This window comes from Bubalus kerabau, chromosome 7, assembly GCF_029407905.1.
Source record: "Bubalus kerabau isolate K-KA32 ecotype Philippines breed swamp buffalo chromosome 7, PCC_UOA_SB_1v2, whole genome shotgun sequence".
Classification (NCBI taxonomy): domain Eukaryota; kingdom Metazoa; phylum Chordata; class Mammalia; order Artiodactyla; family Bovidae; genus Bubalus; species Bubalus kerabau.
The window spans coordinates 32,582,729-32,609,130 of NC_073630.1; the positions used below are offsets into that span (position 1 = coordinate 32,582,729).

General features: G+C 35.9%; 1 long non-coding RNA gene across 5 annotated transcripts in view; it reads right to left on the bottom strand.

Moving 5' to 3' along the window:
* Positions 1 to 26,402, bottom strand: part of LOC129657620 (uncharacterized) — a 39,923-nt gene that overhangs the window by 4,083 nt on the left and 9,438 nt on the right. The window contains exons 1-4 of one of the 5 annotated variants that reach the window (XR_008716908.1): positions 21,152 to 21,333; positions 18,009 to 18,216; positions 17,431 to 17,481; positions 716 to 839 (exon numbers count right to left, since the gene is read on the bottom strand). This is a non-coding gene — a long non-coding RNA (uncharacterized LOC129657620). Of the gene's footprint in view, positions 1 to 715; positions 840 to 3,260; positions 3,373 to 17,430; positions 17,482 to 18,008; positions 18,217 to 21,151; positions 21,334 to 26,402 lie in introns of those variants that run through there. The other 4 variants (XR_008716909.1, XR_008716907.1, XR_008716911.1 and 1 more) reach the window with 4 other exon arrangements.

A 26,402-nucleotide genomic window follows, 5' to 3' on the forward strand; every position in this document is an offset into this window, starting at 1 on the left:
GAGATATTACTTGCGGACAAAGGTCCAGCTAGTCAAAGCTAGTTTTTCCAGTAGTCATGTATGGATGTGAGAGTTGGACTATAAAGAAAGCTGAGTGCTGAAGAATTGATGCTTTTGAACTGTGGTGTTGGAAAAGGCTCTTGAGAGTCCCTTGGACTGCAAGGAGATCCAACCTGTCTATCCTAAAAGAAATCAGTCCTGAATATCAATGGAAGGACTGATGCTGAAGCTCAAGCTCCAATACTTTGGCCACCTGATGTGAAGAACTGACTCATTGGAAAAGACCCTGATGCTGGGAAAGATCAAAGGCAGAAGGAGAAGGGGACGACAGAGGATGAAATATTTAGAAGGCATCACCAACTCAATGGATATGAGTTTGAGCAGTCTCCGGGAGATGGTGATGGACAGGGAAGCCTGGTGTGCTGCAGTCCATGGGGTCACAAAGAGTCAGACACGACTGAGTGACTGAACTGAAGGACTTTAATAGACATTTTTCCAAAGACAACATACAAATGGCCCTCAGACATATGAAAAAAATTCTCAATATCATTAAGCATCAGAGAAATGCAAATCAAAACCACAATAAGATATATCACATCTCAAAACAGAGACAAGGATGACAACAATGTGGACAAATTAGGACCCTTGCACGCGATTAGTGGGAATGAAAAATTACACAGTTGCTATGGAAGTTTCTCAAAAATTAATAAGCTACCATATATTCCAGCCATCCTGCTTCTGAGTATTTATCCAAAAGAAGTGAAGTCAGGATCTCCAAGAGATACAGCACTCCCACGTTCATTGCAGTACTCTTCACGATAGCCAAGATTGGGAACAACCTAAATATCCAACAACAGACGAATGAATAGAGAAAATGGAGTCTACACACACTATGAAATACTGTTCTGCCTTCAAAAAGAAAAAATTCTGCAATATGAGATTATGCTGATGAAGCTTGAGGACATTATGCTAAGCAAAATAAGTTAGTTAGAAAAAGATAAAGACTGCATAATTCCACTTATATAAAGCATCTAAAATAATCAAATTCATAAAATCAAAGAGCAGAATGATGGCTGCCAGGGGCCAAAGGAGAGGAAGATGGGGAGTTACTAACCAATATGCATAAAGTTTCAGTTAAACAAGATGAATAAACTCCGGAGATCTGCTATAGAACATTGCACTAATTGTCAACAGTACTGTACACTTAAAATTTTTAAAGGGAAAATCTCATGTTAATTCTTACCATAATAAAATAAAAATGTTAATGACATCTGAAAAAATATTCAATATAATGAATACACTAAATTTCCACCTTTAAAAAATAATAGCCAAACTAAAGTAAAAACACTTTAAATATTTTTACAATATTTACAATAGTTAATATTGCTCTGATAATCAGATACAAATGATATTACTAAAGAATAAAAATCTTTTTTTCTATTTATAGGAAAAATAGGCGGATATACTTGTTATTATGTGGACGTGCATTAGCAGGTCTTTATGCTCTAATTATATCCTATGCCTAAATAAATCCTTCTCTAAGTATCTGTTCCTCCTCGAAGGTACTACTTTCAATAAGGCTAATAATATCCACTTCACAGGGATATTTTAAATCATCAAATGAGACAAAGGTCACAGACTGCCTTGAATAACTCCTAGAGCAAAATAGGCAAATAAGGAACAATAACGATTCCACTTTTCAAAAACAACATATTTTTGTCACAATACAGCCAAATTTACCGCACATTATCTTATAACATCTTTTGTAAACTGCCCCAAATCCCTACAGCTTCTTAATTTAAAAAAATTTTTGTGTATTCCTTTTTGCCATTAAGTTTCATTTAAATTTTAATCAACTTTACTAAGGTATGATGTACATGAAATAAAACATGTCCATTTTAAGTGCATATTTTGATGAGTTTAAACAAAAATGTACAACCATATAACCATGACCACACTCAAGAAATGAACATTTTAATTTTCCCTAAAAAATTCTCTGGTGCCCTTTGTAATCAGCTCCCCATCCTCTGGTGCCCTGCATCCAGTGATCTACTTTCAATCATTATAGATTAGCCTATTCTGTAATTTCATATAAATGGAAATAAACAATATATCCTGTTTTGTGTATGGTTTCTCTTGCTTAGAATAATGTTTTTACTATTCACTCATATGCTTATATTAATAAGTTTGTTCCTTTTTACTGCCAAGTGATAATATATTGTATGGATTTACTGCAATGTGTTTATTCTTTCCCCTGTAAAGGATGTTTGGTTGGCTTCTAGTTTTAGGTGACTATGACAAAGCTGCTGTAAATATTCTTGTGCAAAACAGTCATACATTTTTCTTTTCCTTGGGTAAATGACTAGGGGTAGAATTGTGGATCCTGTAGTAACTACATATGTAACTATATATTTAACTTTATATGGCACTGCCAGACTGTTTTCCAAACAGTTGCATCATATTATTCTTCCACCAGCAATATATGAAGGCTCTGTTTTCTTTTCATGATTGTTAACACTTGGTCAGTTCAGTTCAGTTCAGTTGCTCAACCATGTCTGACTCTTTGCGACCCCATGGACTGCAGTACGCCAGGCCTCCCTGTCCATCACCAACTCCGGAGTTCACTCAAACTTATGTCCATTGAGTCCGTGATGCCATCCAAACATCTCATCCTCTGTCGTCCCCTTCTCCTCCCGCCTTCAATCTTTCCCAGGATCGGGGTCTTTTCAAATGAGTTAGTTCTTCACATCAGGTGGCAAAGTTTTGGAGATTCAGCTTCAACATCAGTACTTCTAATGAATATTCAGGACTGATTTCCTTTAGGATGGACTGGTTGGATCTCCTTGTAGTCCAAGAGACTCTCAAGAGTCTTCTCTAACACCACAGTTTAAAAGAATCAATTCTTTAACATGTAACACTTGGTACTGTTTGTCTCTTTATTTAGCCATTCTAATAGGTATAGAATAGTACCTTATTGTGGTTTTAATTTTAATTTAATTCTATCTTATTTTAATAACATAGAATAGTATTTTGTTATTATTTAATTTTCCTATTTATTAATGATGCTAGCATCTTTTCCTGTGTATTGGCCATTCATATATCTTCCTTTTTAAAGTGTGTGGTAAAATATTTTGGCAGCTTACACTTAAAGTATTTAAATTACCTGATTTATTCTGAATAGCTAGAACAAGACTCTTGAAAGCATCTCCCCTTGCTGGTGGTTCCAGTGTAAGAAGCCAAATTTAACTAAGATCTAATACCTGAGGTAACCGAGGAAACCGATGAAACTCGGGGAGACGGTGATGGACAGGGAGGCCTGGCGTGCTGCAGTCCACGGGGTCACAAAAAGTCGGACACGACAGAGTGACTGAACTGAACTGAACTGATGAAACACAGTGGGATAGAGAACAAAAAAGCAAAGAATATTGCAAACTGAATCCAAAGAAAAGCTGAGGCTGTAAAAAGAGAAAACACAACATAGCTGGCAGTCAGGAGGACCAGGAGAGAATCAGGCTTTAAAAATTGATTAAGGATAAATTTCAAAACACAGACTGTGAACATAGGATGTAGGGTACAGTCCTTTAATGTACTATTGAGTGTTTTTATGGCATCAGCATGGAAATTTACATAAAAAGATTGGATATCTTGTTGGTTTGAGTTTAGTACTTTAATAGTATACCAAGTTGTCACTGACTTCTTGTCCTAACTGAGAAAGCAGCCTCTAGTAAATAGAGCAAGAGATGGAGTTTAGAAAAGGTGGCTTTTACTGTAATGTTTGTGATTAACATGTTATAATCTTATCAAAAGGTAACTTCCCTGGTGGCCCAGATGGTAAAGAATCTACCTGCAATGCGAGAGACCCAGGTTCGATTCCTGGATTGGGAAGTTCTCCTGGAGAAGCGAATGGCAACCCACTCCAGTATTCTTGCCTGGAGAATCCCATGGACAGAGGAACCTGGTGGGCTACAGTCTATGGGATCTCAAAGAGTTGGACACGACTGAGCGACTAACAGGTAATCTTATCAAAATGCTTCTTCTGTCTGCATCTCAATTTCCTCAACAATCACACATAAACAGCTTGATTTATAGAAGCTGTATCCTTAAACTTTTGCACAAGTAAGAGCAAACAAGCAACAAAATAATCTGTGTTAATACCATGAGTTCCAGTAATCTTCACAGAAACTCAAATGCTAAAGATTGCTTGTAGTCATGCTAGATGTGTGGTCTAACCACAGAGAGGTTGCGCAAAATGCTTTCATTACAAAAATTTAATAATACGTATGTATAAAGTAAAAGGCGCAGTGTTCAAGAATCTCTTCTGACATGCTTGCCTACAGCACTTCCATATCAGGAAAGCAGAGGTGTGATCCCATTCGGCTGACTCCCTGGTATTTTTCCTTTTCTTTCTTCCGCATCTCTGGATCCCAGTCCTGTCAGCCTTCCTCAGTTGGAGAAATCACAGTGACTTAGGGAAGGTGAGGGAGATAGCCTAAGAGCCTCCTTGTACATGTCTCTCAGCTGCCCCAGAGGAGTACATCAACACTCATCCCTGAACCTTTCTGAGGGAAGGGTTATCACAGGACCCCCTATTTCAACAAACACATATGGAATGCCCACTTCGGACACCCTTAGTTTTCTATTACATTATTTTCCTTATAGGACAAAATACTAGTAGCATTGGCTGGCAGAAGAATAAAAAGAGAGCAAAATCTCTACAATGTATCCACCTTGATATTCTCACTGATATTGTTGTATCTGCAGATAATTTTTGTTATACCATAGATATTTTCATTACAGATTAGGGAAAAAGGGAAGACCTAAGTTACTATCATTTCTATATAAACAACAAATATATATGTATGTATATATATATAAACAAGGTTTTTGAAAAAGCATTTACTCGTGCAATAAAAATAAACTGAAATAGACAAGATGAAATAACTTCAAAAAACTAAACAACACAAAGGAATTAATTTTTTCTACAATCTTCAAATGTAATCAAGTCCAACCCACAGAAAAAAGATAAAGAGCTATCATACACAATTCAAAGAAGAGGAACCCAAAAGGATAACAAGAAAATGAAGAGACGTTCTAGTTCATTAATCAGAGAAATTCATAATACTTATTCATTAATAAGTATTAATTAGTAATAAGAATTAATAAGTATTAATCAGAGAAATATAAATCAAAACCACAGTGAAATTTAAGTCTACACCCTATACACTAGCAAAAATCATAAACCAATAGAAAGTCAGGTCTTGATGGGAAGGTGCTGATCCTGAGCATGGTGGGCACTGTTGCGTTAAGTCGACAGGCACCCTGGAGAAGAGTGTACTGGCAGTATCCACTTAAGTATTTTCCTGGGTATGTGTCCCTTGGAATTCCACTGGATCTGTAAGTGTGAAAGCATGACAATGCTCATGATAGTGTTGCTAATGGGGATGTAAAGTAGAAGCAATTTGGACTGTCCTTCCTTGGGCAAGTACATAGATACAAATGGTGAACATTACCAACTAGTTAGAATGAACACACCAGACAGAGGGCTGAGGGAAAAAAATGTGCAAAGAAAAACAATAACGGTAGCACAATGCCATTTAGGTGAGTTTTCTAATCATTAATGCATCCTTAATGTACACAGTAAGAAAAGCACACAGTTAAAAGAATCAATATATTCAAAAGAACAGATCTTATATACATATATTAAAATGATTGTCCTTAAGGAACAGGTATGTAAACGGGAAATAAAAATAAGAGTAACTAAATAAGTAAAACAAGAGACAGTCCCAGTAAGACCAAAGATGGTAGATAACTTAAGACCATAAATGATAATCAAAGTGGGGCGGGGAGCAGAGAGAGATAGAAACAGAGAGACAGCGAGAAAATGCTATTAGGAAAGTACTAAAATAATTAACTATTGCCTCTAGGCTTCTAGAGCACAAATAAGCTAGAAATATCTTTTGTAGGAACAGAAGTTTTCTTTGAAGTATGAAGATAGTGGAGAATGTGAAGAATTTAGATCATATTACTCCTAAATTCATCTTGCCACACTGTGATGACCAAGAGACAGAAACAGAAGCTGTTAGAATAGCAGAGTTAAGCCACCTTTAAAATAAGCCCCTGTATGCCACTGTTAGCAAACCTAGAAAAAGCAGGGCTGGCCTAGAGCACATAGTAAACATAATACATTTATATTAACCCTTGGAAAGGACAGCACCCCCAAAGTCTTCACAATATAGCAACCCTCTGGATTTATCATTAGGAATATATATTTTGAAAATTATGAAGATGTACCCTTACCATTTTCTTTTAAAAAGTAAAAACAATCTCTGGAAATCTTTAAGAAAAATAATACTGATTGAACTCTACTTTAGAGAATGCATAGATGAACTTGGGCTTGGAGGAAGAATCAAAATATTTCAAAATTTCTGTCTTATATAAAGAATAACCTGTCCCCTTTGTTAAATAACCAGCTGATGAATTTCAGCGCTCTATGAAAGACAGAAAGTGGAAACAGCATCCTAGCACCTATATTTCAAGTGGTGATAACAGCTGCTGTGGGGAAAAATGGGATTCCATGACCAAATAGATGGGTAAACTGGAGGCTAAACGAAGTTTCATGGACATAAACCACAGGACTTGTCGAGCCTATTCAATGCCAAAGTGCACTGTGAACATTCCAGATATTTAGGACCCAGAATTTCCTGATCTAACTACAGACACCACACTGAGACTTGCCTGGCAGTTCAGGGGTTAAGACTTCACCTTCCCATGCAGGGGGTGCACGTTCAATCCCTGGTTGTGAAGCTAAGATCCCACGTACATCTTGGTCAAAAAACCAAAACATAAAACAGAAGCAGTATTGTAACAAATTCAATAAAGACTAAAAAAAAATGGTCCACATCTAAATACAGACACTGTTCACTATGGAGAACTCTGGGGGATTAGAACATCAAGAAATGTTACTCTAGGTCAGGTGTTACCAAATCCAGTTGATCATCAAAATCACCCAGAGTTATCTATAGCTGTATGGATATACGGGCTTCCCTTGTGGCTCAGCTGGTAAACAATCTTCCTTCAAATGCGGGAGACTTGAGTTATATAAATATAGACTGTGAGTACCATCCAGACTAACAGGCTCTATTTCTGGGAAGATGAGGAAAAGAGAAGAGGAAGCCCAGAAATTTGCATTTTTAAATAAACTCTCCAGGTAATTTTGTTAATTAACTCAATTTGACTATCCTGCATAGATAAAGATTTAGGTATACAGGATGTTTCAAAAATCTTTGTATAGTTTTAAGCTTTAATAATTTCAGAAGTATAACACTACACACTTAGAAAAAATATTCAAAAGGTCATATAAATTTTTTAAATACTGTTGTTTCTTGTTAAAATTTAACATAACCACTGTCTTATATTACACATTTACTGTAGCTGATTTTCAAACTTTGCAAAAAAAGTTACAAGAATTGTATTTGTAATTCTAACCTTAATGTCACTCAAAGAATGAAGTATTAACCATACACAACAGTTTTGAAGTCACCCCTCAAGAGTCCAAGTGAGAGAGATCAGGTTACTAAAATGGCCAAGAAAAAGTATTTTTTCTATCAGAAACTGTGGCAGGGACACAAACACAGTTAAAAGTTTACTTTGTATTCTTATTTAAGATATTACTTCATGAATCTGTTAATGTATCTGAAGTATAATAGCATTAGATATTCATTATAATTATTTGAGGAATAAGAGGGCTCAAGCTGTTTACTAAATTAACATAGTAAATTTGCAGCCACTGTAACTGCAGTGTGTATTATACTTTTAAGAAAAGTAGCAATCCATGAATTGCATAATTGTCAAGATTTTCATTTAACAAAAAATGCCCATTCCTCAATCATAACAGGTAAATGATAAATTAAAATTCTCATTTAAATAAACTTGCAGAGAATAATATTTGTAGAAAGGTATTTGAATAAAACTGTTTAGTATTAGAAATTGTAAAGATGATTTTTTTCAAAAGACCTCACTAAATCTTTACAATGGAGAAGGAAATGACAACCCACTCCAGTGTTCTTGCCTGGAGAATCCCAGGGACGGGGGAGCCTGGTGGGCTGCCATCTCTGGGGTCGCACGGAGTCGGACACGACTGAAGCAACTTAGCAGCAGCAGCAGCAGCAGGAAATGGCAGCCCACTCCAGTATTCTTGCCTGGAGAATCCTATGGATTGAGGAGCCTGGACAGCTGTAGTCCATGGGGTCACAAAGAGTCAGACATGACTTAGAGACTAAACAACAACAAATAGTTGATTTTCAATGTTGTGTTAATTTCAGGTATATAGCAAAATGATTCATATATATATATATAAAACATATATATTGTATGTATGTATATGCATGCTAAGTTGCTATAGTCATGTCTGACTGACATATATATATGTATGTATGTGTGTATATATATATATACACACATATATACACATATGGCTTCCCAGGTGTTGCTAGTGGTAAGGAACCTGCCTACCAATGCAGGAGACCTAAGAGACACAGGTTTGATTCTTGGGTCAGGAAGATCCCCTGAAAGAGGACATGGCAACCCACTCCAGTATTCTTGCCTGGAGAATCCCTATGGACAGAGGAGCCTGGGGGCTACAGTCTATGGAGTCACAAAGAGTCGGACATGACTGAAGTGACTTAGCACAGCACACAAATCTTTACAATGGAGATGCATGATGCTCTTCTTATAATTGACTAGTAACAAATGCAATGTATCAAAAAGAGGTACTTAAATAAAATATATATTTCAGAGGGACCAATTCAAAGTGTATGGACTAGCATCTACTTAAAAGGAGTAACCTGAGGATTATCAAAATCTGTAGATGATGGAAGATGAAAGAGAAAGAACTTAGAAAGAGCTAGTCTGATTAGGTCTCATGAACTATATTAATATATATAGGTGTGTTTACCTATCAGTGGATAAAGAATGTCATCAACTCACACTAATGAAAGTAATTGAAGATGACAGTTACAGATTCTTGGATTGGAAGAATTAATATTGTTAAAATGACCATACTACCCAAAGCAAGCTATAGATTCAATGAAATCCCTATCAAAATACCAATGGCATTTTTCACAGAACTAGAAGAAACAGTTTTAAAACTTGTATGGAAACACAAAAGACCCTGAATAGCCAAAACAATCTTGAGAAAGAACAGAACTGGAAGAATCACACTCCCTGAATTCAGGGAGTTTATACCTCAAAGCTAAAGTAATCAAAACAGTATTGTACTGGCACAAAAGTAGATACATAGTCAATGGAGCAGAAGACTAGAGAACCCAGAAATAAACACATATACTTAAGGTCAATTATTCCATAACAAAGTAGGCAAGAATACACAATGAAGAAAAGACAGTCTTTAACAATAGGTTGTGCTGAGAAACCTGAACAGCTACATGTAAAATAATTAAAATAGAACATCATATATGAAAAAAACTCAAAATGAATTAAAGACCTAAATGTAGGACCAGAAACTTATTAGAAGAAAACATAGGCAGAACACTCTTTGACATAAATAGTAGTGATTTTTTTTTTTTTGGATTTGTCTCCTAAAGCAAAGGAAATAAAAGCAAAAATAAACAACTGAGAACTAATTAAACCTAAAAGTTTTTGCACAGCAAAGGAAATCATTAACAAAATGAAAAGACAACCTACAGAATGGAAGAAAATATTTGCAAATGATATGACTGATAAGTGATGAATATCCAACATATATAAGCATGTCATACAATTCAACCTCAAAATAATAAACAACCTGATTTAAAAATGGGCAGAAGAACTGAATAAACATTTTTCCAAAGAAGAAATGCAGGTGGCCAACTAGCACATGAAAAGATCTCATCATTAATCATTAGGGAAGTGAAAATCACAACCACAATGAGATAGCACCTTGCACTTGTCAGAATGGCTATCATGAAAAATAGTCTACAAATAACAAATTTTAGAGAGGATGTGGAGAAACAGGAATCCTTGGACACTGTTGGTGGGAATGTAAATTGGTGCAGCCACTGCAGAAAACAATATGGAGGTGACTTCAAAAACTACAAATGGAACTACCATACGACCCAGCAATTCCACAGCTGGGTGTATATCTGAAAAAACAAACGCACTAATTGAAAAAGATACATGAACCTCAATGTTCATAGCAGCACGATTTACAATGGCCCACATATGGAAGCAGCCTAAGTATCCATCAATAGATGGATGGATAAAGAAAATATGGTATACAGATATAATGCAATACTACTGAGTCATAAAAACAATGAAATTTTGCCATTTGCAACAACATGGATGGACTTGGAGGGCAGTATGTATATTGTCACCCTGCTTATTTAACTTCTATGCAGAGTACATCATGAGAAATGCTGGGCTTGAAGAAGCACAAGCTGGAATCAAGATTGCCAGGAGAAATATCAATAACCTCAGATATGCAGATGACACCACCCTTATGGCAGAAAGTGAAGAGGAACTAAAAAGCCTCTTGATGAAAGTGAAAGTGGAGAGTGAAAAAGTTGGCTTAAAGCTCAACATTCAGAAAACGAAGATCATGGCATCTGGTCCCATTACTTCATGGGAAATAGATGGGGAAACAGTGTCAGACTTTGTTTTTTGGGGCTCCAAAATCACTGCAGATAGTGACTGCAGCCATGAAATTAAAAGACGCTTACTCCTTGAAAGAAAAGTTATGACCAACCTAGATAGCATATTCAAAAGCAGAGACATTACTTTGCTAACAAAGGTTCGTCTAGTCAAGGCTATGGTTTTTCCAGTGGTCATGTATGGATGTGAGAGTTGGACTGTGAAGAAGGCTGAGTGCCGAAGAATTGATGCTTTTGAACTGTGGTGTTGGAGAAGACTCTTGAGAGTCCCTTGGACTGCAAGGAGATCCAACCAGTCCATTCTGAAGGAGATGAGCCCTGGGATTTCTTTGGAAGGAATGATGCTAAAGCTGAAACTCCAGTACTTTGGCCACCTCATGTGAAGAGTTGACTCATTGGAAAAGACCCTGATGCTGGGAGGGATTGGGGGCAGGAGGAGAAGGGGACGACAGAGGATGAGATGGCTGGATGGCATCACTGACTCGATGGACGTGAGTCTGAGTGAACTCCGGGAGTTGGTGATGGACAGGGAGGCCTGGTGTGCTGCGATTCATGGGGTCGCAAAGAGTTGGACACAACTGAGCGACTGATCTGATCTGATGCTAAGTTAAACGAGTCAGACAGAAAACAATAAACACTGTATGATATCATTTACATGTGGAATTGAAAAAATACAAATAAATTAGTGAATATAACAAAAAAGAAGCAGACTCACAGACATAGAAAACAAATTAGTTGCTACGAGTGGAGTGAGAGAAGGGAGGAGGAGCAAATAGGAGTAGGGAATTAAGAGGTACAACTATTAGGTACAAAATAAACTACAGTGATATACTATACAGCACAGGGAACAGTTTTAATTAAATATTTTATAATAACTATAAATAAGAGTATAACCTTTAAAAATTGTGAATCACATTGTAAGTGACATAATATTGTACATTAACTATACTTCAGTTTTAAAATTTTAAGGAAAAAAAAGAATGTCAGCAACTCAAAGAGATTTAAGATTGCTCACTACACAAGAAAATTTCACATATCTGAAATTTCACCACTCACAAAAGAAATTTGATTCAGGTTTTCTCAAATTTAACAACTCTAAGCATTTACATCAGATTAATAGATGAATCATCTATTCAGTTCAGTTCAGTTCAGTTGCTCAGTCGTGCCCGACTCTTTGCGACCCCGTGAATCGCAGCACGCCAGGCCTCCCTGTCCATCAACAATTCCCGGAGTTCACGTAGACTCACGTCCATCGAGTCAGTGATGCCATCCAGCCATCTCATCCTCTGTCATCCCCTTCTCCTCCTGCCCCCAATGCCTCCCAGCATCAGAGTCTTTTCCAATGAGTCAACTCTTCGCATGAGGTGGCCAAAGTACTGGAGTTTCAGCTTTAGCATCATTCCTTCCAAAGAACACCCAGGGCTGATCTCCTTCAGAATGGACTGGCTGGATCTCCTTGCAGCCCAAGGGACTCTCAAGCGTCTTCTCCAACACCACAGTTCAAAAGCATCAATTCTTCGGCACTCAGCCTTCTTCACAGTCCAACTCTCACATCCATACATGACCACTGGAAAAACCATAGCCTTGACTAGATGAACCTTTGTTAGCAAAGTAATGTCTCTGCTTTTGAATATGCTATCTAGGTTGGTCATAACTTTCCTTCCAAGGAGTTAGCGTCTTTTAATTTCATGGCTGCAGTCACCATCTGCAGTGATTTTGGAGCCCAGAAAAATAAAATCTGACACTGTTTCCACTGTTTCCCCATCTATTTCCCATGAAGTAATGGGACCAGATGCCATGATCTTCGTTTTCTGAATGTTGAGCTTTAAGCCAACTTTTTCACTCTCCACTTTCACTTTCATCAAGAGGCTTTTTAGTTCCTCTTCACTTTCTGCCATAAGGGTGGTGTCATCTGCATATCTGAGGTTATTGATATTTCTCCAGGCAGTCTTGATTCCAGCTTGTGCTTCTTCCAGTCCAGCGCTTCTCATGATGTACTCTGCATAGAAGGTAAATAAGCAGGGTGACAATATACAGCCTTGATTTACTCCTTTTCCTATTAATTGCTCATATTTTCCAATTCTTTATAATTTAAATGAATTTTATATTTTTTAAAATCAAATTATTTTAAATAAATGTTAACTAGGTTAATAGATTCTGGCAATTACTGGAATGAGTGAAGTTAATTCAGATGACCATTATGTCTACTACTGTGGGCAAGAATCTCTTAGAAGAAATGGAGTAGCCCTCATAGTCAACAAGGGAGTCCGAAATGCAGTACTTGGGTGCAATCTCAAAAACAACAGAAAGACCTTGTTCGTTTCCAAGTCAAACCATTCAACATCACAGTAATCCAAGTCTATCCCTCAACAACTAATGCCAAAGTAGCTGAAGTTGAATGATACTATGATGACCTACGTGACCTTCTATAACTAACACCAAAGAAAAAGATGTCATTTTCATCAAAGGGGACTGGAATGCAAAAATAGGAAGTCAAGAGACACCTTGGAAGTCAAGAGCCAAACAAAGGAAAGTTTGGCTGTGGACTACAAAATGAAGCAGTGCAAAGGTTAACAGAGTTTTCCCAAGAGAACACACTGGTCATAGCAAACACCCTCTTCCAGCAACACAAGAGATGACTCTATACATGGACATCACCAGAAAGGTCAATATTGAAGTCAGATTGATTATATTCTTTGCAACTGAAGATGGAGAAGCTCCATACAGTCAGCAAAAACAAGACTGGGAACTGACTGTGGCTCAGATCATGAAATCCTTATTGCCAATTGAAGAAAGTAGGGAAAACCACTAGACCATTCAGGTATGACCTAAATCAAATTCCTTATGATTATACAGTGGAAGTGACAGATTCAAGGGATTGGATCTGATAGACAAACTGCCTGAAAAACTATGCATGGAGGTTCATAACATACTACCAGAGACAGTGATCAAAACCATTCCCAAGAAAAAGAAATGCAAAAAGGCAAAATGGTTGTCTAAGGAGGTCTCACAAATAGCTGAGAAAAGAATAGAAGTGAATGGCAAAGGAGAAAAGGAAAGATATACCCATATGAACACAGAGTTCCAAAGAAGAGCAAGAAGAGATATGAAAGCCTCCCTAAGTGATCAATGCAAAGAAATAGAGAAAAACAATAGAAGGGAAAGACTAGAGATCTATTCAAGAAAATTAGAGATACCAAGGGAACATTTCATGCAAAGATGGGCACAATAAAGGACAGAAATGGTATGGACCTAACAGAAGCAGAAGATATTAAGAAGAGGTGGCAAGAATATACAGAAGAACTATACCAAAAAAGAGATCTTCATGACCGAGATAACCACAATGGTGTGGTCACTCACCTAGGGCCAGACATCCTGTAATGTGAAGTCTAGTGGACCTTAGAAAGCATCACTATGAACAAAGTTAGTGGAGGTAATGAAATTCTAGCTGAGCTATTTCAAATCCTAAAAGATGATGCCATGAAAGTGCTGTACTCAATATGCCAGCAAATTTGGAAAACTCAGCAGTGGCCACAGGACTGGAAAAGACAGTTTTCATTCCAATCCCAAAGAAAAGCAATGCCAAAGAATGTTCAGACTATCATACAATTGCATTCGTCTCACACACTACCAAAGTAATTCTCAAAATTCTCCAAGCTAGGTTTCAGCAGTACCTGGACTAAGAACTTCCAGATGTTCACACTGGATTTAGAAAAGGCACAGGAACCAGAAATCAAACTGCCAAAATCCACTGGATCACTGAAAAATCAAGAGAGTTCAGTAAAAAACATCTACTTCTGCTTAATTGACTACACTAAGCCTTTGACTCTGTGGATCACAACAAACAGTGGAAAGTTCTTAATGAGATGGGAATACCAGACCACTTTATCTTCCTTCTGAGAAATATGTATGCAGGTCAAGAAGCAACAGTGAGAACATGGAACAATGGACTGGTTCCAAATTGGAAAAGGAATACATCAAGGCTGTATATTGTCACCCTGAATATTTAACTTCTACGCAGAGTACATCATGTGAAATGCTGGGCTGGATGCAGCACAAGCTAGAATCAAGATTGCCCTGAAAAATATCAGTAACCTCAGATATGTAGATGATACCACCTTTATGGCAGAAAGTGAAGAGGACCTGAAGAGCCTTTTAATGAAAGTGAAAGAGAAGAATGAAAAAGTTGGCTTAAAACTCAACATTGAAAAAACCAAAGATCATGACATCCAGTCCCATTACTTCATGGCAAATAGATGGGGAAACAATAGAAACAGTGACAGACTTTATTTTCTTGGGCTCCAAAATCACTGCAGATAGTGATTGAAGCCATGAAATTAAAACACGCTTGCTCATTTGAAGAAAAGCTATAACCAACCTAGACAGCATATTAAAAAGCAGAGACATTACTTTACCAATAAAGGTATGATTTTTCCAATGTCACATATGGATGTGAGAGGTGGACCATAAAGAAAGCTGAGTGCCAAAGAATTGATGCTTTTGAACTGTGGTGTTGGAGAAGACTTTTGAGAGTCCCTTGGACTGCAAGGGGATAAAACCAGTCAATTCCTAAGACAATCAGTCCTGAAGGACTGATGCTGAAAATGAAGCTCCATTATTTGGCCACCCAATGCAAAGAACTGACTCATTGGAAAATACCACGATGCTGGGAAAGATTGAAGGTAGAAAGAGAAGGGGACGACAGAGGATGAGATGATTGAGGTTGGATGGCACCACTGACTCAACTAACATGAGTTTGAGCAACCTCCATGAGTGAGTGAAGAACAGAGAAGCCTGGTGGGTTGCAGTTCATGGGGTCTCAAAGAGTTGGACACGACTGAGCAATTGAACTGAACTGAGGCTAATAGATGTATCTGAGTCTTCAGAAATAAGAGGAAGATAAAATTTGAACTTTGGCAATCAGGAAATCAAGGACAGTAATATATCTATTACTTTGTAAATTGCCCTTGTCCTTACACTTCGAATTAATTTTATCTTTAACTGGACTCTTGAGAGCAATGTTCTATCAAGTTAATGCACCAAAAAACAAACTTCAAACTTTCAAGAGATTTGCCTTCCCCAATCTAAATTAAAACACTGAAAAGGACAGGTTGAAACACAAAAGAGATCATGAAAATTTCAAAATAATTCCGTTCTACATTACCTCCTGTCCCCATTCCTCTATCCCACTCCACCTCCCCAAAAAAACTTAAAAATGATTGCTGCAACAGAGCCCATAGTACATTAGCCTTCTAGGGGTATCACAGCTGTCTGAAAGCTGGGGGGAAAACTCCAGGCAGGATTATGGTTTCCTCCTTTTTTGTTATTGTTGTGTTTCATGCTGTTCATTTGGGGGGTTTTTTGAAACAGAAGAAAGAATAGACAGCTGGATGGACAGACAGACAATTGCTTGAAGCCAGATTATTAGTAGCTTAAGTAGTAATCTTTTAAGTGTATTGCCAAACATACCGCAAAGAGATCTGAAACAGCTCTTGTCTGAAAAAAGTTGAAGAGACATGGTAACAGCTCACCTCAAACTGTTTTTTTGACCCCAAACCTTAAAATGTTACTTTCATCTTGTTAAAAGGTGCTTATAGTAGTGTAAGGTTTTGAGGCTTCCTTTACTGAATGTGTCCCCAACTGCTTTCCTCAGCTGTCATTTGAATTACTTGAATTTTTATCATGGAAAAATATCACCTCCATAATTCATGCTGTGTCAATATAAAATTTTCAGTAATCCACCAGAATTAGAATAAATAAAACCACTTCAACTGTATTTTTCCTTGCTTTACAAATCAGATGACAGACAAAAGTGTGGCTATGTAAACTATCCCAGTTAGACACATTGGCCTGTGCCATTAAGATTTCAAGGGAAGAAACTCTCAACAGAACAATAAATTTCAGATCAAAACTGGACTAATAAAAATTTCTATATGAGTATCCACACACTAGCAGAGAAGAACAAATACCTTTGTCAAAATCTTATTGGGGAAATAGATTGATATAAAAATAGAAGCAACAACAGAAAATGATAATTTAGATTTTTGAAAGTATAAAACATTTTGTGTATTTTTTTCTTGACAGGTAAAAACAAAACCCACAAAACCATTTATATACTGCACTCTCTTCTTATTCGTATCCTTTACATTGCATTTCTTTCTTCATGGATGGGAGGTGAGTGAGGGTAGCATTACAAAAAGGAAGCTGCAAAGTATTTAACTAATAGATATTTATTTTAATCAATTCAGACAATATATTCACTTTCAGACAACATAAAGGATACATTAAAAAAAAATTCACCCCACCCCATTTCCCAAATGTTAATATATATTCTTTATGGTTTTCTATGCTTATATAACATATATGTAATTATATAATGTGTATATAATTAAATATATATACCTTAACTTTCAAGTATTTTGAAACTTACTCAAAAAACTGTTAGAGACTCACAATACCAGAAAGACTAAATATTCTTTGTTTCAAAATAAATTTTTCCAATCCAAGGTATACAGAAGGTATACAACTTTTTTTTCTATGTATTTTATTTTATTTTATTTTTAAACTTTACAATATTTTATTGGTTTTGCCATATATCAAAATGAATCCGCCACAGGTATACATGTGTTCCCCATCCTGAACCCTCCTCCCACCTCCCTCCCCATACCATCCCTCTGGGTCGTCCCAGTGCACCAGCCCCAAGCATCCAGTATACAACTTTAAACCAAGTATACAGTTCTACATTCTTCTAGGCAATTGTTCTGAAAATAAGGTTAGTATACCTTACCAAGTAAAAACAATCATAGTAAGAATCATGGAAGCCACTAACCCAGAAAACCTAAAAAACAAACAAAAAGAAGAAAGATAAAGAATACTAATATATCTATCATTAAGGACTCAGAAAAGCTTACACCATAAGTTTTCAAAAACAATGCCAGAAATACCCTGATTTGCAGCTTGTCACAAAAGAGCATTATCAGTCTCAGCACACATTTTTTTCTTTTTCTTCTTATTTCAAAAATGTCTCTCCTTTAAGATTTCAGCAATGGTTTAATTTGAAACAAGTTCCTTCAGTATTGATGCTGTTATGAACAATGAAGTGTTCTGTTTAATGTTACAAATTCTCAACTATCTGTAGTTTTTCTTTATTTGTACCAAAAACTTGACTGTGATGCAAATTAACAATTGCCATATTCCTGGTTTATGTATCATTGATGTGGCAACTGCTGTAGCTGGTTTCCTGGTGTCTTTAAGTGATTTAAACTGGATTTAGATTGTTTCAGGAGCTAAATGCTAATTGCTGAAACTCATCATTTGTGCGGTTGTACATGGCTAAATGATTCACTTAGATCCTAAAGCTCTTACCGTCAATGGTGTGTTGGTCATGGTTAACAACCAGTTCTGTGGGTAGGGAGAAGCCCAGTCCTGATTTGTAGAATTTTCCAATTTCCGGGTAGTAAATAGTCCCTCTATGGCCAATTTCAAGATACTGAAATAGGTCAATAACTTCAGAGTTGGGAAGGGATGTGAACAACCAGCTCTTGGGAGCATCTACAGGCCACTTCACAGCAATCTTGAACAGATAACTGAAATTCAGTGAGATTCCAACTTTTCACTCCATACAGCCACAATCATAACTACTCCCCTCAAAATGAAAAGCACCCCTGTTATCACCCATTCTCTCCCCTTTCCCATCATTTCTCCTCCTCCTTTAGAAAACCGAGTCTAATTTTCTGCTGAGCTTTTGATCTGAAATTTCTTTCCCTAAACCCATTATTAAGAATGCAAAACCTTCACTTTGCACATCTTGACAATATCATGATCTTATTAAAAAAAAAAAAGAAAAGAGCAGTAGCTGCTTTTATTTCCTTGCATCAGGACTAGAGTCAAGAGGAAGGTAAACAATTATAACCATTCCCTAAGGAACAGATGCTTACATGGCCTCTGTTACATGGAACAGAGGGAATTACATGGGAATTTCAGAACTTCCTATCAAAGTTCTTTTCCATCTCCTCACCCTTAGGGTCACCATGAATGGTTTCACATGGGAAGTGCATAGTCAAGTGCCTGGCACAGGGAAGGGATGGATATGTGTTTGTTGAATAAGTAAACGAATACTCATTCCTCTCCCAATCTTGTGATACCCATAAGGACAGTCCCACAGAAGGAAGTATCTATAATACGAATTTACCTCCATAGTGTATCCTCAGCTATTATACAATATGAGTAATATGAAGGCCATTTATGAAAGGGAAGCCTATGGAAATGTTTCTGTATTTATCAATGGAAGAATTAAGTTGCTAAACTGCAGCAAAGGGAAAATGTCCATGTGTGCTAAGTCGCTTCAGTTGTGTTCAACTTTTTGCAACCCCACGGACTGTAGCCCACCAGGCTCCTCTGTCCATGGGATTCTCCAGGCAAGAACACTAGAGTGGGTTGCCATGCCCTCCTTCAGGGGATCTTCCCAACCCAGGGATCAAACCTGCAGCTTCTGCAGCTCCTACATTGTGGGTAAATTCTTTACCACTGAGCCACCAGGAGAAGCCCAAAGGGAAAATACAGTATTCCTAAAATTTTCCGAAATCATTGCTATCTGTACTGTCACTATTTCTCCAAACTTCCAGGCCCAGATTCACTGGGGAGAACCTGCCTGTACTCCAGGAGGCCATGTAAGCATCTGAAAAATTGTACCAGATGAAAGCAACTGGCTTAGAACGTCACTCAAGTACTGTTCTTCCCTGACCTTCTATTCTCCCAACACTTCCCCTGCCTTCTTTTCTCTTCACCAACACTATAATCACATTACCACTGTAATAAATAATCTTTACTAGGAACCTTGCTCCAATTGAGAAGCCCACAACCAGCCTCATAATTTCATGTGTTTTGATACTTGTTGATCTCTTCTTCCTTGAGCTCTTGCAGAAAATAAGGACATTTCTGAGGGAAAAATCCTATAATTTCATGTGATTTATTAAAAATGTTCAAAAGTATTCCAAATTGTATCATTTTATTTTGTAAGCAGCATTACAATTATTATTCTCCACCTCTTCTTTGGAAATGCACTTAGATTTAATCTACATTACAAACTAACAGTCTCTGATTAGCTAATCTGATCTTTAGCCCAAAGCATGCTAAAGGAACTTAACTGAATTAATGAATAAATGAATGAATGGATAAATGGATATTATAAGATCAAAATCACTATTCTAGAATCTGTATAAATGTACTTCGATATTCAATATAATTGAAAAAATGCTTATTTAGAACACATTTTATCACCATCTTAAAAATCAGCTACATTTGACACAATTTCATTCAACTCTGCATCTTGTTAGGGACCAGAAAATATAAAGCTATTTCTCAACCAAATCTTTGTAAACTTTGTGGTTGCAACTGCTATGATAGTAGGATTAAATTTTGTCTTCCCTGATGAGCTTTTGTAAGTATAAATTTTTGAAGTCTTGATTATATCTGTTTTTATCATTATGCCTTTTTTAAATTCAGTAGCTTCCTTCAGAATCCAGTTTCAAACATATTGGAGAAGGCAGAAACTCCTCCGTTTGTTTCTACAACTCTTGTAAATTTGTCCAAAACCCACATAGCCTGTAGAGGTCCTTCTAATTCCACAACTATAATGCAGGCAACACAGGCAATGGAACCCTCAACAATTTGCAGGGAAAAGGAAAACTACAGCCTCCTAAATGACAGGAGTTGCATTTTAAAACGCTTCCTTCCTTCCAGAGGTTGGAGGGGGGTTCAGGATGGGGGATACATGTGCACCCACGGCTGACTCATGTCAATGTATGGCAAAACCACTACAATATTGAAAAGTAATTAGCCTCCAAATAAAATTAATTAATTAAAAAAATTTTTTTAAACCAAACACCAGTAGTTTTATTAAGATGGAATTAAAAATCAGGTATTAAATATATTTTAATTTTAAAAAAAACTCTTCCTTCCTAATGGTTCAGAAATACCTTCAAGATTCCTTCCTTTCTTCATTAGACACTTACTGACCAACTATTGAAGCTAGCAATTGAAAACTAATATGTAGAAGATACATTTCTATTGACGAATTTAAAATACTGTTTTGTTTTGTCCAAAAAAATAATATTAACCACAAAAACTTGGGTTCTTCAAGTGGGTACCTATTCAATACCCACTACTGAGTTTTGGGGGCTTCCCTTGTGGCTCAGCTGGTGAAGAATCCGCGTGCAATGAGAGAGACCTGGGTTCAATCCCTGGGTTGGGAGGATTCCCCTGGAGAAGAGAAAGGCTACCCACTCCAGTATTCTGGCCTGGAGAATTCCATGGACTATGCAGTCCATGGGGTCGCAAAGAATAGGACACAAACTGAATGACTTTCACTTTCACTGAGTTTTTAGGCTTTGTCTTCAATTTTAGATATATTTGAGTAGTTATCAGTGCTGTCAGAAAACTGCCTGGTTCACAGTTCAACCTGTCTGCAAAATCCTCAGTGGAGAAATAGTAGAGCTTAAGTCACTTACCCCAATTGGTGTCAGCTATTCCTGATGACAAGAGTGCCAGCAGGGTGGGCAAGCTTACAGTCAGATTAATAAGAAGTTTAATCCCCTACTTCCCCAATATTAATATAATACAGCAGTTTTTCTTTCCATATTTCCAATTAATAATCACTTCTCATTCAAGCAGTTGAGACACAACACTACCATTAGGCAGGGTTTCTCCAACAGCTGAGTCATCCCTTTCAATTTGGTGTCAATTAGGCTAATTAGTGGTTAGCGGCTCAGACTGCCCTTCAATCATTTAGAAATAGCTTTTCACACAAATGACAGGCACTCACTCTCCGATTTTCTCACATACTGATAATCTATGTCTTGGCTGCTAAAACAGTTACTATAAGCAGGAAAGACGGCATTTGATTGGCTCAGCACTTGTCTGCCAACTGTCACAAAACAGAGCTTTTGCTGGCCACCCACTAGTTCTATGGTCTCTTGTCAGCCACAGCCATTGAGGCACAATTTGTTGGCCACTGATATAACTCAATCGTGGTATCTTTTCATCTCACCAGCTAGGTGGTCGGGGTGTGCTTCCCCCTGAGGGCATATGTAACTGTTAACACACTATTTCTTTTGGCTCTGGTTCTAAACCCAGGCAAAGGGGATTAGAAACCTGGCTTTTAATTGTGCTTGCCTTTTTCTTTCGTGAATGGCAATCATTCTGTAGCACCTTTTGTGATATGAAAATGAACACTGGATTAAAGCATATTTTTGATTCCTCACCAAGCATTCTAGTCAGTCAGGCACCTTGCTTAAGCCGGTGGGTGTGCTTAGCGGACAGTTCAGCTTTGGCAGCCGGCAAACATTGAGCAATTTCAAAGCAGACCTGGTTTCTATCCTGAAGAAGATCACTGGGAACAACTTTACGGAGATAACACAAAGAATTATTTAGTATTGTTCATTTAGTTATCAGATAAAATCTTGAAAATTTTGACAGATTGATTTCCCTCATGAGATTTTAATAATCATAATACATAAACAAAGAGCCTGCATAAACTGTAGAAAAACATAAAGTTGTTCTACAAATTAAATATTCAGGTAAAGAATATCTTTTCAAAACTAAGGTTGTGTTATGACTTTTGAAAAATGTTATGTATACTGACATATCCTTTAGTAAGCCTCATAATATGAGAGAATTTTCATTTAAATAGGACATAATTATGTCCTGTCTAGAAGTTTAGATGTTTAAGAAAAGTTACCTTATTAAATTAGATATGTTTTCAAAAAATTAAATGTTATCAACATTTTGATTCTCAGAAGTTGAATCCTATGTAATAAGATTATATATATGAATATATTTTTTGAACATGGTTATTCAAAATTTCCAGGAGTCAATATAAAATTAGAAAATTTGCCAATTAAGTATTTATGATGATATAGTAATATATTTGAGTAATGAATCTCATGGAAGATTTTATGTAAAAAATATTCAAAGTACATCACTGACATGAAAAATGTACTTATAGTTTAAGCCTATCTGTGCTACAATTAAATACAGTCTATACTTTTACTATATAAATGATGATATATTTTTATTTTATTTCTATGTTGAGAGTCTATATAATGTGTAAAATATATTTATATATTACATAGAGTCCAGCTATATAAAATTTTAAATATACACTTAAATTTAGATTGTATAAACAAATTAAAAGAAGTTGAAAATACTTAAGTATTTAAAAATGTGGTATCAATTACAGCCATAGAAAAACGTGACCAGCAAAACCTGAAAAACAAAAAGATCCATTCTGACTAAAATTGGCTCAAAAAATTAAATAACAATAATTTGACCCATCATATAAGTTTTTAACATTTTATAAAAGGTACTTTTGATAATTTTCATTTTTAAAATTAATCATCTGAAGATGTAAATATTGGATGATTTTTTTATACTAGCACTACACATATTTTAAAAGTCAAATATTTATGTTCTGTATGTTGAACTCATGTAAAATGGGTATAAATAAAATAGAGGTATAGGTTTGAACAGATAAAGCCAGATGGATATATCTTTGCATAAATAGCAAGTTATAGACCAGAAACATGTAACTTTTCTTTTGATTTGCCTACTTATTGATTATCAGTAAGACTCAATCTTAGATTTTGTTCCTCTTAAATATGAAATGATACTTTGAAAAAATTTTTTCTTAAGCAATAAGGTTTACATTAAACTATAGACAATGCAGTATGTGGAACAAATTTTTTAAATATGTTCTACATATAAAGTAAATTAACTTCTAAAACATGGGAATTGGGGAGGAAAAATAATTTACAGTGTTCTGCTATTTACTCTGCTACAATCTTTTAAGGCTCCAAAATGTTCTCTTTCATACTATTTCAATACTAGGCAATCCATGCCTTCAAACTAAGGACTTCACCTATGAAAACAATCCAAAAACAGTATGGTACAATCTGGAAAACATAATCAGTCTCTTTTCTATACTTGAAAATCTTTTCCACATAACTCATCTCATTACTTGTTAAGTAAATGTTTCAAAATATAAAACAGTGAGAGAAAATGATGAAATAACATCAGGACTGAGAAAAGAGGACAGAATAGAACAGGGAAGTTATAATTTTCAGATCAGACTAGGGATTTCAGTTTCAGAAAGAATAATGCTTAAGATATGTATTACAATAAAGAATATGAATTTTTGCATTTTTTAAAATGTCAACACAGATCAACTTTTCACCATCTATTGATTTTTTTTTTTCATGAAAAGGTGTAATTTGTACTTTCAATAGGGTAACCTCTGGCCACATCTGGCTATTGAGCATTTCAAATGTAGCTATCCCAAAATGAGAGATGTATTTAAGATCAAAATACACACTAGATTTCAAAGATTTAGTACAAAAAATGCAAAATATATCCTTAAATTTCTTATATTGATTACATGTTAAAATGATAATATTTTGGATGTATCAGTTTAAATAATGTATTACTAAAAGTTATTTCACGTTTCTTTTCACTTTATATGGTCACTAGAAAATGTAAAATTATATTTCTTGCATTTATTTCTAAGGAACAGTGCTTGTATAGACTGCATATACATAGAACTAAATGATCATTTCAATCACAATATTAATGTAATTTGTTTTTTTCTGAAGTGCCAAATAGATGCCCTAAGCAAACTAACAATACCAAAATTAGCCAAAAGGTAAACAAAAGTGAAATAAATCCAAAAGCAGCAAAACAAACAAAAAACCCACAAAACGTGGAAAGATATCTAAAAATAGGTAACTGGACAGTTTTCCACTACTGAAGTCATACAAATGGCCAAACCATTTGTGAATATTGATGCAGCTTCAGTTTTTCATCCATGTCCATCAGATTCATCCCACTAGAGAATAGTCTACATTCCTGTTACCCTTCCATATATATTGGCCATGTGTTATTCTAAGCAATCACTAGATGATTAAAATTAAAAGCATAAGATTGATAATGTATACCCTAGCTCATACATACAAATAGCTCTGCTCTACAAAACATACAAGTTTAACTACCAATTAATTGTTTTTTTTAAAAAATTATACATTCACTCCCTCAACAATAAGTAACATGGTTATTTTATTGGCAAGTATGTTTGAGTGTTATTATATCAAAACAGATACTTGAAAGCTGTAAATTTTAATCAATCCATCCGTTATCTTACACAGTATTGTATAAGAAAGTCAACAGAGTGGCCGTATCCAAAGCACAGATTGAAACCAACTTTGATATTAAATAAAATGAGAAAAGAAATGGCAACTGGAACTGAAAAACTTCACAGCTACATCAGAAATAAAATTAAATTATATTGCCTATACTAGCTTTCCATCTCATGGCATGCTTCCTTCTCTCTGACTCTGTTTCCAGTAGATTGGTCACTTAAAGTTCTGTTCACATGGAATTTGATGAAATCCCCAATCAGACCACAAGATGGGTAAACCTGTTCTAACTGCTCTTACAATATCATGGAACAGAGCTTGAATTACCAATCCACCAGAGAATGCTAATGCAATTATGAGTGTTTACTTACACCATGTGTTTCTCACTGAGCCTCCCCCGCTGTGTCAGGATAAACCAAAGGGAGCTAATGTTTTATAGATGGTAAGACTCTGTTTGTTTTCAGTAGGGCTAAGTCTCCCAAAGCACTCAGACACACTAATTAAAGTAAACTGCAGAGGCCCATAATAAAATATATGTGTTTGGAGACTGTGAGATGAACCCTACTGGCTTATTAAAAGTCAAAAGAAAAATATACATTATTTATGACTTCAAAGGGACACATTGTGAGCTCTAGTTTATTTAAAGGATTAACAAAGCAGTGGTTATTGGTGACCATCTGAACGTTTCTTCCTTCACAGTTCATTAGTTCTGTCATATATGTGAGAAGTCATCATTTGGGTTCAAATCAAATATTATTAATCAAATAAATTACAGAGAGCACACCAACATTATTAAACGAAATCTTTGTGAAAATAACTGCTAATAAATCTAGTACTTACTTTTCAACAGTTGCCTAGTTGCAACAGCGTGATTTAGGTTTTCAAAATGTGTTATAAGGATTAAACAATACATTCTTCATAAATTTGGCTATCCCCAAAAATAGGAAGCTGGGGAATATAGTTACTAACCAAGTTGCTTCCTATCTATGTTCACAAAAGTTATTCTGTAGTCCCTTAATGTAGAAACCTGTAAACTTCACAAGGAAGTCCACTTTCTCATTTTCAACACAGACTACAATAGAAGGAAAAGTTATGGCACATGAAAATCAAAGCCTTTTTACATCTTATATTACTTTGAATTAAGAATCTTTGAATTCTAAACCAATCCACATTATTCAATCAAAGGACACTGTCTACACTTAGCTTAATCAAGCCTGAACAGAGGATGATGAGGACAATATTGCTACATCTGTTCATCAGTATATGAATAACTTCAAAGTTAACCATTTTTAATATGCTTCAATCAATGAAAATTTCATATTACTTAACTGATTATCATCATACATCTGAAGATTCCATATAAATGAAATCTTGCAAGCATTTCCGAGTATGATACTAAAAGAATTTATTCTCATATGGCTCTAGTCACCTTGAGATATACCTAAGTTTACACTTTAAAAGGAAATAATGTCCTCCCAAAATAAGATGTCTCTTCTGGACTGTCTTGGAAATAAGAGTTTCCCTAGTTTTCTCAAGACAACAGATGTGATATATAGGATAGATCTGAAATTGT